The sequence below is a fragment of the Papaver somniferum genome, chromosome 6 (assembly GCF_003573695.1).
Source record: "Papaver somniferum cultivar HN1 chromosome 6, ASM357369v1, whole genome shotgun sequence".
In the NCBI taxonomy this organism is placed as follows: Eukaryota; Viridiplantae; Streptophyta; class Magnoliopsida; order Ranunculales; family Papaveraceae; genus Papaver; species Papaver somniferum.
In genome coordinates this window covers 57450524-57467401 of record NC_039363.1, presented here as the reverse complement: position 1 = coordinate 57467401, position 16878 = coordinate 57450524, and the positions used below count along the sequence as shown (strand labels likewise).

Below are 16878 nucleotides of genomic sequence, written 5' to 3'. Positions count from 1 at the left end.
TTAGCACTCATCATCCACCCTAAAGCTTCCTTGTTATTCTAAAGGACGGTCACTAGCCTACTTTCCTGATCACTATCCAAGTCGGATGCTATAGTCGCAGGTAATGTTTCAGATGGGCCTAAAAACACATATTTCAGGGAATCTGGTAATGGTTTAAGGTCCAACTTAGGAGAATTTTCTAACTAAGGAACTAGGGTAGACTCAAAAACGGGTAGAGGTTCGAACTTAGGTTTCCATCCATTATTAGTGTCTATCAAAGGGGTTGAATCTAACAAGGCATTCACCTCATTAATCACATTGTCATCATCAAAATCAATCCCAAAGTGGGCTACGCGTTTCTCTAATGAATCTTCTAACAAAGTGTTTGGTAATGACTGCTCGACTAATGTTCCTAGCATGTTTACCTCTTCTATGCTCGAGTCATCTAGTTCAGAGGGTAGCTTACTAATATTAAAAATGTTCAGCTCAATAGTCATATTACCAAAAGACAAATTCATTATACCATTTCGACAGTTAATGATCGCATTGGATGTAGCTAAAAACGGGCGACCTAAAATCACTGGTATTTGGTTCTCTGGGTCAGGGACAGGTTGGGTATCTAGGATAACAAAATCCACTGGATAAATAAACTTGTCGACCTCAATAAGAAAGTCCTCGATCACACAACGAGGAATTTTAATGGAACTATCAGCTAACTTAAGTGTCATCTGGGTAAGTTTCATCTCACCAAGTCCTAGCTTAAGGTACACATGGTATGGATGTAAGTTCACACTGGCTCCTAAGTCAAGCAAAGCTTTCTCGACACGGTATTTACCTATTGTGCAAGAAATAGTAGGGGACCCTGGGTCTTTATACTTAGGAGTAGTGGTATTCTGAATAATAAAACTCACATGACTAGCTAGGAAGGCTTTCTTCTGGACACTAAGTTTTCGCTTTCGCGTACACATATCCTTAAGAAACTTGGCATAAGCGGGAATATGCTTAATCGCATCTAACAATGGGAGGTTGATAGTAACCTTCTTAAAAACCTCAAATATATCATTAAAGTTAGACTCCCTCTTAGTTGGAACTAGCAGCTGGGAGAACGGGGCTTTGGGAACAAAGCCGGGCTCAGCAGGACCCTCATTGGTCTCTTTGGAGACTCTATCAGTCTCCTTATTTTCTGGCTCAGAAGGGTGAACTGCAGAATGTTCACTATCAGGCATGGAAACCTTATTGTCAACTTTCTTTCCACTTCTAAGGGTTGTTATAGAATTCACATGATTGTACGATTGCTCTCCTTTAGGGTTAGGATCAGTTTGACTAGAGAATCTTCTATATTCTCTTTCACTAAGAAACTTAGCTATTTGGCCGACTTGAAGTTCTAAGTTAGCAAGAGACTGGGAATTATTCTTAAAATTCTGCCTGGTTTCTTCTTGAAAACCATAGTGGTTCTTTGATAACATCTCATGGTTCTTTGCTAACATAGTAAGGGTTTCTTCTAAGGTGGAGATATTTTTCTCATTCTGAAATTGGGGTTGACCTGAAGAGTTCTTAGCATAACCAAAACCTGGGGGAGGCTGAGAATTACTAGACTGTCCTTGATTCTGACCCTTAGACCAAGAAAAATTAGGATGGTTTCTCCAACCAGGGTTATAAGTCTCTGAGTATGGGTCAAACTTCTGACGGTTCGCAAACCTAGCATTATTATAAACAGCATGGGCTTTCTCTTCACTAACCTGACCTTCCCAAAATGAGTTATTAGGTTCTACTCCACAACTAGACACTTGAGAGGCTCTAAACCTATCACCAGGTTCAACAAGAGACCTATGTTTAGGATGCTTCAATTCCAAAGCTTCTAACCTTCTAGACAAAGCAGCAAACTTAGCATCAGACCCGAAGCTTGTATCTACAACATTGGTGCTACTTCTATTGACCAAGAGTATTTTGGGGGGTTCAACACAAGACACCCACTGTTGGGATTTTTCAGCGACAGCTCCTAAGAAGGTAAAAGCATCATCAACACTTTTACTAGTGAACTCACCAGCGCACATAGACTCAACCATGGCTTTGGTTGAATAGTCTAAACCATCATAAATAATCTCTACGAGTTTCATCTTATTAAATCCATGGTGAGGACACTGGGATAGGAGATCATTGAATCTCTCTAAAAACCTATAAAGAGACTCTCCCTCTTGTTGCACACTAGCACTAATTTTCTGCCTAACAGACGCAGTTTTATGATGAGGGTATAATTTCATATAGAAAGCAGCAATAAGTTCCTGACATGTTTCAATGGATTCATATGGTAGGTTGTTCATCCAGGTCTTGGATTTATCTCTCAAGGAAAAGGGAAACATATTAAGTTTCAAGACTTCATCAGTAAGGTCTTTTATTCTAATTGTCCTACAAATTTCCTCAAAGTCCCTAATATGAAAATAAGGGTTCTCATCATCTTTCCCTAAGAATATAGGGATCATATGGAGAATACTAAGTTTTATCTCGAAATTAGCCATAGTGGCTGGAAATTTAATGCACGAAGCTCGGGTTGACCAAGTTGGGAACATGTAATCTTTCAAAGTTGTCATCGCTGGCACAGCTGAAGTACTGGGGGTATTTTCCTCACGAAGATACAGATTCTCAAAACTGAAGTTTCCAAAAACAGGGCTCTCAAAAGAAGAGTCTTCGAGCTCCCCGCCTTCACAAGAAGAACTACTAGGTTTATCACTAATCAAACGACCTAGAGTGTTTCTTTTCCAAGCCCGCTCTTTAATAACCTTAGGCATACACTAGAAAAACAAAAGAAAAAGAAAGAAATCCTAAAAGGAAGGGAAGTTCTATGCAAACACAAAGCAGGCTGACTCCACCAAAGCAAACCTAAAGATTTCTAGCAAATAAAAAGCATGATGTCTCCACTTAGATTGTTTCTAGACCAGCTTCTAATCCTTCGAAAGGGAATTCGTTACAATTTAAGCAAACCCCCTCTAGAATCAATCCGAGTTTAAGTAAGTTGAATCGAGACGAGGGAAGCTCAATGGAGCTTTGATACCCAAGGCCTCACCGGCGTTACAAGGCGGCGTATTCAACTCACAGAAACCATCATGAACTTTTAAGCATGCTTAAAAGAGTAACCAATATTTTTCGAATGACTTTCCTATTAAGCTCGTTACCCTATAAGTCTCATTCTAGTCAAATTTTAGGCTTAGGTTCGCGTTTGGTTTTGTTTTCCTAAGGCGGGCAAGAAGGGAACGATGATGAAATCTGAACCCTTATCTTGTATGACCAGTCCTTGCCCTTTACTAGGAAATTAAAGAAGCCGTTTTCAAATCCTCAACATATATGCAAACGAAGGAATACAGTAACTCGCTGACAGGAGATTCGCGAGTGTTTCGACAAACTTACCTCCCGTACCAGACGGGGGATGAACCGCTGAAGTCGACTCGGGCCACGACTCCTATGTCATATACGAACCCGAGGGGCCGAGGCGATATCGTAATCGCCGTCCTTCTCAGCAAACAGTTTATATTTAAACTACCCTTCCGTAGGGTTTAAAAAAAATAAAGTCCCAAAGTCCACAGTCCAAAGTCCGAAAATAAAGTCCAAAAGAAAAAGATAATCTAAAAGAAATTCTAAAAAAATAAAAAAAATATTGTCTCTCTTTTTTTTTTAATTAATTTTTATTCTCCTTTTCTTTCGCTCCTTTCGCTTTGCTTTTACTCCAAATTTTTAAGTATTCACCAAAAGCTTTGGAAAATTTTTCTTTCGCTCCAAATTCCAAAATATGTAAGGAAAAGACAAAAACCCAGAAACGTAAAGAAGAACAAATAAAATAAAAATGAAAAACAAATAAAAAAAATCTAAAAATTCTAGCCTAAAGACAAGGCCGCGTCGACGGCACCAAAATGATGTGATTTCAAATTGAGTTGTAGTAAAAAGTTCGTTGAGACTTGTGAAAGCAAAGATTTTAGATTTAATGAAATTTAAAAACAAACAAAACTTAATTCAAGATTATTAGGAATAACCAAGACACTGATTCCACCATCACACATGAATAAATTATGGAAAATAATCCAAAACTCTAATTATCTTTTAAGTCCCTTATTTCTTAATTCACAATTAATCAAACATATTCTCAAATATTAATTGTATTCCCCAAGCATAGACTATCAATTGATTAAATAAAGTATAATCTATCAAATTGAATCACAAATAATTAAGAAAATTATGTAAACATTTAAAAACTCTGCAAGAGCAGTGATTGAGTGATTATAATTAAAAATTAGAGAAAATGAAATAGTTACCCATTATTCATGCGTGAATAGCTTCCTCATTGCCTTGGTTGTGGGAGAATTAGCTCATCATCATGTTGGAAACATACTCAAAATTCATTTTTATTGCTCAAAGGGTGTTTACAAAGATGAAATGGAGAAAAACTATTAAAAACCGGGTTTGCAACAGTTACAAGTGTTACAAACTGAAAAGAACGATAGAACAGAGAACTGTCGCTGATTCCGGACCCTCGCCTGTGTGTCGTTTCCACTGTTGAGAGACGACTGTTGTTGCGCGCCTAATGTTCTTGGTGTTCTTCACAGCAGCAGAAATGGTGATTCTTCTGCAACTCGACTTTCACAGCTCTGTAATCTCCCCCAAACTCCCCGTCTCTTCCTTGCATATCCCTTCACTATTTATACATCTCTGCAGTAAGAAAATCACCGTAATAACTCCATTCTAATCCTCATTAATGCTGCCAACCACATGAATATTTTATTTCCTTTCTTCTCCTGCACGCATGTTGTAGTCATCCTCTGTCCAAACACTCTTCCACACATCCCAACAGGCGTCAAACACGCTCAGGTCACATGAAATCTTCCCAAACATACCCAGAAATCCCGAGAATAATATAAGCTTCCCTGTTTCTTCTTATCGTGAGAAAATCCTTCCTTTTTTCGAACCAGAGGAAATTACCAGTTCTGTTTGTGGTTAACAGGCCCAAATCAAGCTAAAACTTCGATTGAATCTCACCAGAAGCTCTCCAAACCAAATCTAGAAGATCCCGTATAATATTTTTTTCCGTGAACCTCTGTTTACCTAAACTCAATGATTTAGCCAATTCTGGACCAATAAAACACCCACATCATCTTTATTTATCCATAACAGGCCTATCCCTTGAAAATCAGCGGTTGAATCTCTGTAAATCCCGTCCAAAACTTCAACCCTAATTCTGCCAGTGAAGACACATTTTCCCACCGATTCTTGAATTTTAAAGGTAGAAGAAAGTGCCCCTTATCCACGACAGGGGTGCGAATAGCAGGTGGCGCTCTGGGGGTGCAAATTGCAGGTAGTGTTCCCCTTAGTAATTGGGTGCTGAGGATGAATTTGGTCTATGCATAACCCTGGGTGCCCCTTAGCCAAATCTAGGGTCTGTATAGCAAATGTCCTCCGGGGTCCAAATAGCACTTTTTGAGCAACTTTTTCCACACAAGTGTATTTCTCCAAAAACACCTACACAAACATAAAAACACCATAGTAAGTACGAAATCGAGTACCAACAATACAGAACATTGAGGACAAATTAGACACAAAAATGTGTCTATCACTATGCATTGGGAGGAGTGTTGTTACAGGATGGTAAACCAGTGGAGTACCATTCAGAATTGTTCTCAGGTGCTATAAAGAACTATGCACGTTATGACAAAGAATTTTATGCTTTATATCAATGTATCAAGCATTGGCGAGTGTATCTCTTAGGTAAAGAAGTAGTGGTACATTCAGATCACAAACCATTGGAGTATCTACATGCACAGACAAAACTACAACACGCTCGGTACATGAAGTGGATGTCTTAGTTGATGACTTTTAATATTCTCGTTAAGTACAAGAAGGGAGTAACAAACAAGTTGGCAGATTTGTTATCTCGACCTCCAGTTCGAGCATTAATGGTGGCCATAAGAATTCAGCCAATTGTTCCTCAAGAGTATGCAGAGTCATACACATCCAGCAAAGACTTCAAAAAGGTATTAGAAGGTGTAAATAGTGGTTTGAAAAGAGAGTATGAACTCCGAGATGGATTGTTATACAAAGGTCAGTTGTTTTGCATACCAGAAGAAGGAGATCGTTTTACAGTGGTTGAGAGAGGCACACACTTCCCGAGTTGCTGGACACTTTAGGATGAATAAAACTCTACTTAACCTCCGGAGTTATGTATTTTGGCCGAAGATGCAAGATGATGTGGCTAAGTTAGTTCGAGGGTGTAAGTTGTGTAGCACTTCTAAGCCTTCTAATATAAAACGTGGATTATGTCTACCATTACCAGTACCATCGAGACCTTGGGAGAGTATTTATATGGATTTTCTTGGTGGGTTACTAAAGACCAAGTCTGGTTATGATTACTTGTTCGTTGTGGCCGACCGATTCAGTAAGATGATTGCATTAATTCCATGTAAAAAGACGGTAACGGAAGCCGGTGCAGCAAAGCTATTCTTTGAGCATGTGTGGAAGCATTTTGGTTTACCTACTTCGATTATTTCTGATAGGGATAGTCGATTCCTTAGTCAATTTTGGGATTATTTATGGAAGATGATGGACACTAGGTTGAAGAAAAGTACATATTTTCATCCACAAACAGACGGACAAACAGAAGAGGTCAACAGGACTATGGTTCATATGTTAAGGGGATATAATTCTAAGCATCCTAAAACTTGGGATGAGAGTTTTCCATATCTACAATTTGCTTTCAATAGAGCAGTTCACAGTTCTTCGGGAAAATCTCCTTTCGAGACGTGCTATGGTTACTTACCACCTATCCCTTTTGATATAGTATTTTCTAGTGACAAGCATCTTGTACCTTGTAATTTTGGTGTTGGAGACTTGGTATGGTTAAAATTAGGTAAGGAACGACTGAAGGGGGGAGGTAAGAAGTTGAAGCCATTTCGTATTCTCGATTAGATTGGTGACAATGCCTTTCGTCTGGATCTGCCACCTTATCTAGGAATGTACTCAGTTATAAATGTCGAATACTTGAAGTTGTTTGAACCACTATTACTGGATGATGACGGTGACGACACTATGATCTTACCACAAGTAGAAGACTTATGGTTTGATAGAGAAGAACCACTCAAGGAAGACTGCATATTGGAGCGAAGAGTGACTAAAACACGACAAGGAGAGAAGGAAGCTTTTCTAATTGGAAGTAAAGGTCAAGTTCCTAGCAAGCCAAAGTGGTTTAACAAAGAAAAAGGGACTCTCGAGTTCCCTAACCTTTATTTTTAACTCTCACAGGAGTTCAAGTTCTTAAAAGGGGGACCCATGATACAGGTTTATCCGCACTCCTTTAGGGAACTTAGTTAACCTCAAGCTAAGTTGAGGGAAGAATCCTATTCTAGGCAGGAATCCTTGTTTAGGCAGAATTCCTAGTTAGGAAAGAGTTTGTTTTATGCAACACTCTAGTTTAGGAAATAGATTCCTAATAGAAAACCTAGTCGGCTGAGTACGACAAAGTCTATAAATAGAGAGGTTTGGTTGTTAACTAGACAGATACTAGATACAGAAAACCTAGCAAACAGTTTAAGGTTGATCCACTGTTTAGAAGATTGTGAGCGTAACGAAGAGAGAATTGTAATCGTTTTCTTGTTCATAATCTAGAGAAGATATTTTTCTTCACATTACTTTCTTGTGTCTCTGTTTTCTAAGTCTTTTCGTCTATTATTATTCTGAATTCCGCCTCTATAATAATAGCTTTCCAAGGTAAAGAGATCAAAATGTATCAACAAGCTCTATAGTTGGCAAACCGTTGTACCAGCTGTCCGGATAATTTTTAACATATGCTTAAGGACTCATTATTTCGATATGTTTAGCATTTCTAAAACTCTCTTAAACTCTTCTAAGACTTCATTTATTAATTTAACACTTAAGTGTTTATATCATGATTAATTTCTTAGGTGTTTAAATGAATATCAAATAACTTTCAGTTCTTTGGCTAAATCGCCAAACTGAACAATCATTATACACGGTTTCGTAATTGAACTTATATGTATAGTGTTCTTTTGTAGTTTGAAGACCTAATTTGTTTGCTTGATTCTCAAGTTATCTTAGCTTGAATTCTATGTTAACCCTGGTCTTTGAAAACTATAAATTGAACATCTCTGTCAATAGGGAAATTCATTCCTTGACACTTTGTGTCCTAGTTGATTCTAGAGTTATCCTTTATTGACCTTTTAGGCCTACGACTAAAAGATTTCTCTCTGGGGATTTGAAGCCAGGTCCGATTATCTTTACCTTGATAGTTCGTGATTCCTGATCTTAGTTTTCTGTTATCGAGGTTCTCGTAATCTCTCTCAGTCAAGATTGATAACAATCCAAAATTCTCTTCTTCTCAGACTTTATGATTCCTCATGATAGATATTTAAAGACTGATCTTAGTCCATCTTCCGGCTATTGTTCTTGAGAGGTGGTTAAGAATCTAGGCTACTCTTTGGGAATCGTAAGTTCTGGATTTGTGAGGTTTTCTAGCTTTGTCTATTGCAAATAGATTTCAACACCTTGATCTTTGATCTAAACGGAAATAAAAATAGGTTATCCATTAGAGGAAGATTGGTATAAAATATCTTCACTTTAGGTGAAGCAACTCTTAGGTTGTAAAGGACGCCAACTAAGGGAATCAAGTGCGTAGAACCGTGCAAGGTTCAAGAGACATAAAAAGCGCGACTATAACAGAATCGCTTGGAGGGTGGATTTAGTCTTAATTACATTCCAGTCCTGAGTCTGATAATAGGCTAGTGTCTGTAGCGGCTTAACAAAGTGTGGTGTTCAATCTGGATGAAGTCATGGGATTTTTCTGCTATTGCGGTTTCATCGTTAACAAAAAATTTCGTGTCTTGTGTTTTTCATTTTCCGCATTTTATTTTTATATTTATAATTGGATTTATACAAGTTTGTACGTATTCAATCTAAGTAGATAAGTCCGCTTAATTGTAATCGATTGCGAGACTAGTTTCTTGTAGAATTCGTATCTTGAAAGATAGATAACAAGTTTAATCGCTTGGCAGAATTCCGATTGAATTATTTGGATACGACTAGATTGATTTTGGAAATTGATTTTTGAGATTGTCCAAGTACTCTGCTTAAAAATCAGGCTCACAGACCTTGTGTCTATATACATACTGATTGAGTAGAGGTTTATATATTAACTCTATATACATATCGTAAAGGATCATTAAGTTGGTCTTGCAATTGTATTAAGTTTTGTCTATACATGTTGCCGAAAAAAAGTTGGATGTATTTGGTATCCCCTACGTTTTCAGTTTTGAATCATCGTATCGAGGAGCTTATTTTTAATACCACTTCCAGCGGCTTCACTAGAAAGATTTTCAACTAATAAGACAAGGAAAATGTTCTCAGGCTCACCAGAACCTCCAGCAGCTTCCATTTCATCAACTCTCATTCCTTAATTTACAACATTTGGTATTGCTTTCATTCCTTCATTCAATTCATATGGTATTTCAGCAGCTTGATTCTCAGAGATCCCAAGCTCACCAGAACCTCCATCATTCCAACCCTTCATTCACAGTATTTTGAATTCCAACACCTTCATTCACAAAACCTCCACCAGATTCTATGCCTTCATCCACAGGTTAATTCAATATCGTGTTTATTTCATCACCCAACAATGCACTCTTGTGCTCAGACATGAAAATAGTACGCATGAATTCTGAAGTTTGTTTTGCCATAAATTTTTCCATATTCCGTCCTTCTGCTAGCAATGAATCAACTTCGATTTTCTTAGAAGCCAAGTGTATAACAATGCATTCCATCTTCTTCTTTTTTTTGCAAAAGTTGTCTTTGAAGTTGCTGCTTCTCCAAGTGATTTCTCAAGTTCTTCTTGCTTTAACAAAAGATTCCCCATCTCCTCAGCATGTTTTATTGTCAACTCTTTTATTTATTGAGCATCTTTAACTCTTAGGTTCTCTATCTCTTGTCTATGTGTAGATTTCAATATTTCTATATGAGTGATCATATTCATGAATTTTTCCTCAAGAAGCTCAGATTTTGTCTTGACTTTTTGTTGTTGCGGTAACTTGTTTTCAGCATCAGAATATTCTTCCATGAGTTTTTGTGATAGATGCACACATAAAATTCAGATAATCATATATTATCAACATTTTTAGAGTTCATTTCATACAATGAATCCCCAATTGCATCCTCATTAAACATTTATTAAGGGTCATTTATACTAGGAATTCAGTACAAAGAATGAATTACAACTTCAGAGGAATCTACATTAACAGTCATAGTTCATTTTGTGGAATGAATTCTCAGTTGCATCTTAAAGTAACAGAGTTCATTACAGAATGGAGTACAATATAATAATAGCATAATAGAATAGTTATTTACCTCTTCATAATCTTCAACATTCATTTCCAAGTGTTTGAAAATGGTGTCGACATTCCGCCTTGCAAATCTTGGACGGTAAACTTTATCTTCTACTATTTTCTGCACCTTCCACCTGGGTGTTATTCTGTTTGAATGCTCAACAAACCAAAGTTGTAAAAAAAGGAATTATACTAGTCAGTTATCAGCAACAATTATGAAGAAATATACAAATAAACCGCCAAATAAATATGAACAATTATCTAATAGTTTTTCATCTCACCAACAAGTAAAGGTAACACCCTTCAGCATAACCTCTTCTCAAGTTTTTCATCAAATGATTCTATATGATATTTGGAAAATATACTTCACCTATTGACTCTAGGCAAGCTATGTACTTGGTGTGGATGGGACCTCCATCACCGGTAGTAAGAAAAACTGTTGACAAGACAAAAAGTTCAAACATGGCTACAAAATCTTCAATAGATCTTTTATTCTTAATCAACTTAATGACTTTTTCTTTCAATTATGTGTTTTTTACATCAGAATCTTTCTTGTTTGGTGGACAAAATTGTAAGTATTGTAGAACCTCCCACCAGTGTAGTCTGTCAGGTTTCTTGAATCTATAAGAAATATTCTTCTATTCCTCCTCCGAAGATACATCCAAACATTAGCGGTAACTCTTCAAGTGAGGATTTTAATACATATGTTCTTCCCATAGTTTGGAAATGAATGTATCATAATTAGTGTCAGGAATAAACCGGTGTGCATATCATCATATGTGTCAGGAATAAACCAATGTGAATTATAGAGAATTTGTACCTCATTTGTTGCCAAATTTCATTCAGCAGCAACAATGTTGTTGGGATTAGGAAATTTTTACTCCAAACGAGTAGATCTAAAGATATCATGTAGAATAAGAATATAAATTTTAGGATTCATAAAATTGATTTACAAACAAATCATGCAAGATTTCATTTCCCAATCTTGTTAGACACAAATAAGTAAGATACCAAAATACCCAACTCATATTTTTGCAAAGAAGCATGTTTGGAGTAAAACCCCCAATTTCCATGAAGAACCCTAAATTCCAAAAGAAAATTGTGCAGAATTCGACTCATGGGTTGAGTTAAACCCGAGAAAAAACTTTGGGGTGTTACAGTTGTCTTCCAGAATACTTTGATTACATTCCCGGTGGACTACTATACAAAACCTTTCTTTGTTCTTCATTCAAATCCTCTTGTTTTTCTAGTGCTTTAATCTTATCAACAAGTGAAATGAGTGCATCAAAGCTACATTTTATCTTCTTTTCCACATTAAAAAAATAAAAATAATTAATGTTCACTTCATAATATTACCTGATAAAAGAAGATAAAGCGTAGCTTGATAAAGACCAATACTTAGTTCATTATACTGAATGAACTCTCAAAGATGAAAGCAGTTCGGAGTTCATTCAATAAAATGAGCTCTAAAAGAAGGACCAACACTCGAGGACTTCATTATCTTCCTTGAACTATCAAAGAAGAATGAAGGTCATACTATAGAATGAACCGAAGCATCTAGGTCTACAGTTTTTCTAGACTTCATTATCTCGTGTGAACTCTCAAAGAAGAAACAAGTTCATTCGATAAAATGAACTCGGTAAAAGAAGGACTTACACTTCATCAACATCAAACATCGAATAGAATGAATGATGTATTTTCAAAGTTGTTGTAGTAATATGATTCGTTCAAGACTTGTGAAAGCGGATTTTTAGATTATTTTTTTTAATAAATAAAAATAGCGAACTAAATTAAAAAGATGTTGTGAAAATTATGGAGAGAATAGGGCAAGGATTCCACCATTGGTTGATATTAGTGATTTAATAAAACAATAATTATGCAACTCAACATTCAAATTGATTCTAATAGTATTGCCTAGACATGTAGATTTCCAAAAGAATAGATGTTAATCCAAGCATAGAATATCAAAACCCTAAAGCAAGCATATTCTATCAAGAGAAAATACACCTAACTAATCAAAATCATATAAACAATTTTTAGTTCAATGCAAAAATCATAATAGAGTTGTTGTAATTAATTAATAGAAATATATCGCTTTTACCGAAACAATGGCTTCCTGCATAGCCTCAAGGATTGGGTTTAGCTCATCATGATGTTGGAAACACGCTCAAAAGTTGATTTCATTGCTCAAAGTAGGTGTACAAATGATGAAATGGAGAAAATGATGAAAATTGGGTGTTTGCAACGTTTATAATTGTTGCAAAACACTGTTACAAAGAACGATAGAAAAGAACTGTTGTTTTTGTAACTCTGCGACCCTCGTGTGGCTGTCGTTGTCACTGTTGATAAACGACTGCCTATGGTGGTCTTTTGTTCTTCGTGTTCTTGGTGCAGCAGCAGAAACAGAGTTCTGAAAACTCTTGATTCACACCTTCTGAGCTCTCCTCTCGACCCCAAACTCTCCGTCCCCCCTCTCTGCAACACCATAAACCTTTATATATCAAGTAGCACCAAGAAATCTCGCTATAACTCAAGATAATTCTCTCTTAACTCGGCCTTGATGAAAAATATTCTGGGAATATTTTCTTCCCTGATTTATCTTCTCACGCTGTTTTCCCACGCCAAATTACTCTCAACGCATCCAGTCATTGTCCAGAAGTGTTCCAACATGCAGCAGACACGCGAAAATCTCTTGGTCACTCAAACAGGACTCGGAATGGAAAACCAACCCGTGATGCTCTGATTTCATATCTTGGGTTATCTAGACAAATTTGATCGAAACGAACACCCATACTAGCTTTGTTAGGATATATCACAACTACTCATGAAGTTTCAGCGATTGAATCGCACAAAAACTCCTCCAAAATCCGATCGAAAAATCTGCCTGTGAATAAAAATGTTTTCCCGCCAAAATATTTTTTTGAAATGTTGAAGATGAAGTGCCCCTATCCTTTTCTGGGGTGCGAATAGCAGATGGGTGCTGAGGACAAATTTGGGTGCTGAGGATGAATTTGTGCTGCGCATAACCTTGGGTGTCCCTTAGCCAAATCTGGGGTCCGTATAGCAAATGTCCTCCAGGGGTCCAAATAGCACTTTTTGAGCAACTTTTTCCGCACAAGTGTATTTCTCCAAAAACACCTACACAAACATAAAAATACCATAATAAGTACAAAATCAAGCACTAGCAATAGAGACACTGAGGACAATTCAGACACAAAAATGTGTCTATCAAATACCCCCAAACTTATTATTTGCTAGTCCTCGAGCAAATCTAATATAGAAAATAAAAATGACTACACTTAGCACGTGTAGCAAGCCGTTAAACCACTAGGTGGCCCTAGTGGCGGAGTGTTGTCTCCGGAGGGTTTACCAGAGGTGTACCCACAAAACCTTTACTCCAGACCCTAGCTATCTACGCAGAACCTTGGAAATCACTAAAGAATCTCCTTGGTTGGCATACTCTCATTGACTACAGGTTGAAGTACCCTGATGCGAAATTCCAATTGTTGTACACGAGTTTGCACTCAGCATACTAAAATTCATATATAAGTGACAGAGCTCTACTCAGATAGTTTCTGTACATCATAACCGTAGTCAACCAATCACATGGAAAGATTAAGAAGATGGATAAAGAGATGGTTAAAAGTGAACGGTGTTTCCCATATCTGTCTGAAGGCCTATGTCAAGGTGAACCTATCCTAATGGACTGAGATACCGGTCTGACTAATATCAACACAACTGGCATATACAAGGGGACCAGTGGTCGATTCTAGGTAAACACAACTGGCATATGCAAGGGCACCAGTGATCGACTTTATTGAATTTATTCCGGTTGGTCTAATGGTCTGGTCTCTCTTTTTTTTTCTTTTTTTTTTCATTTTTTTTTTTGGTATCTCAATCACTCTATTCCACCCTATCAAAGGTAACAACTTGAATCGTGTGCCCCACCAAATCACTTAAAAAATAAAAACAGAAGGACTAGGATTCAACGAGATATGGCGAAACTACCATGTTTTTTTTTTTTTAATTCTAACACCTGAGCTCTGAGCTTTTATGAATGGACTGTTTAGATGTTTCCATCTAATAAGATTGGTTCCTCAACTCCTACAACCAAGATGTTCCCATCCACTTAGATTGGTTAGTGCCAACCTTAATAAGAATAAATTTCTAGGCTCTGGAGTTTATTTATTGCAACTAAAAGCTAACAAAAAGTTTCTTCCCATACCCCCAAACTTAAATCTAACATTGTCCTCAATGTTCTAAAGATAAAATTAAAAGCATGAAGATATGGTGGGGCATCCAGGATCCTTATACTTAGGGGGTGTTTGGTTCAGAAGAATGGAACTTACCTGACCAGCTAAAAAAGCTTTCTTATGGACATTAAGCTTACGCTTTCGTGTACAAAGATATTTAAGGAACTTGGCATAAGCAGGCATCTGCCTAATTGCTTCTAATAGCGGAATGTTGATGTTCACCTTCTTAAATGTTTCCATTATCTCGTTGAAAGTCGACTCCTTCTTTGTTGGGGCTAACAAATGTGGATATGGGGCTCTAGGCACAAAGGTAGACCTATCAGGAATTTCTTGGGAATCCTTAGAGACTGTTTAAGTTTCCTCGTCTACGAGCTCCTCTTGGGAAGTAGAAGGTGGAACTACAGTATGTCCACTAGGCATGGCTACCTTATTGTCTACCGTTTTACCACTCCTAAGGGTTGTTATCGAGTTCACATGGTTTGATGATTTGTCACCAGCTAAAGATATTTGATGGACTCCCCAAGGGTTGGGTTGTGGTTGACTAGGAAACTTTCCTTTTTCTCTCAATGTCTCATTTATCTGACTAACCTGGGTTTTCAACTCATAAATAGCCTGAGAGTTAGCTTGTACCATCTTTTTATTTTCATCTAATCCTTGTGCAACCGATTGCTGGAATTCTAAAGTGTTCCGAGTTAACAAGGCAAGAGACTCTTCTAAACTCATGATTTTCTTATCTGAAGGGATCTGAAACTGTGCCGGAGCTGAAGGATTCTTAGTATAGCCAAAACCTGGGGGAACCTGAGCATTACTAGACTGACCTTGATTCTGGCCCTTGGACCAAGAAAGGTTTGGATGGTTTCTCCAGCCAGGGTTATAGGTTTCTGAATATTGGTCAAACTTCTGTCGGTTATCAAACCTAGTGTTGTTATAAAGAGCATTGGCTTGCTCTTCAACAACATGTCCTTCCCAAAAAGGCTCATTTCTTCCACTACTACCACTAGAATGACCTATTTCTAAGGATTCTAACCTTTTGGCTATAGCTGCTATTTTGGCATCTGACTCATAAGATCCTTCTACCCTATTAACATTTCCTCTACTTAGAAGAATTTTTTTCTGGGGTTCCCTACTATTTTCCCATTGTTGGGTCTTATCGGCGATTTCATTCAAAAATGTCATCGCTTCATCAACAGTTTTATTCTCAAACCCACCTGTGCATAAAGACTCAACTGTGGTTGTTGTCGAATAATCTAAACCCTCGTAGAGGATCTGAACTAACCTAACCTTCTCCAAACCATGATGAGGACATTGAGATGTCAAGTCATTGAACCTTTCTAAGTACCTATATAAGGATTCTCCCTCTTGTTGGGAAAAAGTACATATTTGTGTCCTAATAGACGATGTTTTATTCCTTGGGAAAAACTTATGTATAAAAGCAGAAGTAAGTTTGTCATAGGTTTCAATTGACTCAGAGTCGAAACTATACATCCAAGATTTGGTATATCTTTTAAGGAAAAGGGGAATAACCTAAGTTTTAACGCATCACCACTTAGGTTTTTAATTTTCAGAGCACTACAAAATTCCTCAAATTCCCTAACATGAAAATAGGGGTTCTCATTCTCCTTTCCTAAAAACATTAGGAGCATCTGTAAAGTCCCAGATTTCAGTTTATAATTTGCCTCGGTTTTAGCTAACTTGATACAAGACGGACGAGAGGTCCTAGTTGGGTTTAGCAAAGCTTTCAAAGTTGCCATTTATGGCACCACCAAAGGACTAAGAGTACTAGGGGGTACTTTCCTCACGAAGAGACAGATTCTCAAAACTGAAGTTTCCAAAAACGGGACTCTCAAAAGAAGAGTCTTCGAGCTCCCCACCTTCACAAGAAGAACTACTAGGTTTTTCACTAATAAAACGACCTAGAGTGTTTCTTTTCCAAGCCCGTTTATAAACTTCGGGCATACACTAGAAAAACAAAATAAAAAATAAGTCCTAAATAGGAAGGGATGTTCCATGCAAACACAATAAAGGCTGACTCCACCACAGCAAACCTACTGATTTCTAGCAAACAAAAAGCATGATGTCTCCACTTAGATTGTTTCTAGACCAGCTTCTAATCCTTCGAACGGGAATTCGTTACAATTTAAGAAAACCCCTTTGGAATCAATCCGAGTTAAAGTAATTTGAATAGAGGCGAGGGAAGCTCGTTGGAACTTTGATACCAAAGGCCTCACCGGTATTACAAGGCGGCGCAGTCACGCATTCAACTTACAGAAACCGTCAAG

The 16878-nt window shown here is 37.4% G+C and overlaps 1 pseudogene; it reads left to right on the top strand.

The window, feature by feature from the left end:
• The first annotated feature begins 15887 nt into the window (after nucleotides 1-15887).
• LOC113292030 lies at nucleotides 15888-15987 on the top strand (annotated as a pseudogene).
• The last annotated feature ends 891 nt before the right edge of the window (nucleotides 15988-16878 follow it).